This window comes from Pongo pygmaeus, chromosome 1, assembly GCF_028885625.2.
Source record: "Pongo pygmaeus isolate AG05252 chromosome 1, NHGRI_mPonPyg2-v2.0_pri, whole genome shotgun sequence".
Classification (NCBI taxonomy): Eukaryota; Metazoa; Chordata; class Mammalia; order Primates; family Hominidae; genus Pongo; species Pongo pygmaeus.
Window position 1 is genome coordinate 85,743,486 of NC_072373.2, and position 1,144 is coordinate 85,744,629.

At 46.9% G+C, this 1,144-nt stretch overlaps 1 non-coding gene across 1 annotated transcript; it reads right to left on the bottom strand.

The window, feature by feature from the left end:
• Positions 1 to 681: 681 nt before the first annotated feature.
• Positions 682 to 820, bottom strand: LOC129023857 (small nucleolar RNA SNORA58). The gene has a single exon (XR_008496958.1). It is a non-coding gene; the product is annotated as a small nucleolar RNA SNORA58 (small nucleolar RNA).
• Between the last annotated feature and the right edge of the window lie 324 nt (positions 821 to 1,144).

Here is a 1,144-nt window from a genome sequence, read left to right on the forward strand (position 1 = left end):
TTGAGGCAGGGTCTTGCTCCGTCACCCAGGCTAGAGTGCAGTGGCACAAGTATTGGCTCACTGCAACCTCCACTTCCCAGGTTCAAGTGATTCTCCTGCATCAGCCTCTGGAGTAGCTGGGATTATAGTTGCCTGCCACCATGCCCAGCTAATTTTTGTATTTTTAGTAGGGAAGGGGTTTCACCATTTTGGCCAGGCTGGTCTCAAAGTCCTGACTTTGGATGATCCACCCGCCTTGGACTCCCAAAGTGCTGGGATTACAGCTGTGAGCCACTGCACCCAGCCCATTCTCATAATTTTTAATCAGTCATCTATCTCTCTCTTTTTTTTTTCTTCGAGACAGAGTCTTGCTCTGTTGCCCAGGCTGGAGTACAGTGGCACGATCTCAGCTCACTGCAAACTCCGCCTCCTGGGTGCAAGTGATTCTCATGCCTCAGCCTCCTGAGTAGCTGGGATTTCAGGTGCGCACCACCACGCCCAGCTAATTTTTGTATTTTTGGTAGAGACGGAGTTTCACCATGTTGGCCAGGCTGATCTCAAACTCCTGACCTGAGGTGATCCGCCCATCTCGGCCTCCCAAAGTGCTGGGATAACAGGCATGGACCACTGTGCCCGGCCTATATCACTTTCTTATCTAAATCCCTATGCTCCCCTTTTCTTCTTGCCTTTTTTCCTCCAGGGGAATGTTACAGTCCTGCTATTTATCCGGCCACTGATTAAGCTGGCTAAAGCTGGTAGGAACTTCAAATTAATCTCACATACAATGTCCCCCCCCCTGCCTGGCCATGAGCACAGTCAGGCAAGGTCTATGGGTATGCCCTGTTTTGGTCTTTTGAAGGTAGCTATGATATACTGATAAGCCAAAGAGGTATGCATCTTATCTTGTGAGGGTTTTGGTTTGGAGAGAAGACTGATAGTAAACAAGCAAGTATAAAAGGAAATATACATATATATATTGTAATAAGATCTGTGAAAGACATAAAGAAGCCATGGAACAACCCTGGTAAGGACCTTGAAAGAAACATGGGAACTTAGGTGGGTAAGGTGGAAAATTGTGTTTTACATGTAAGGGATATTTAAACAGACATCTGAAGGTGTCTAGGGAGCTAACCATGCATGAAGAGTAGGGAAAACGATTTCAGGC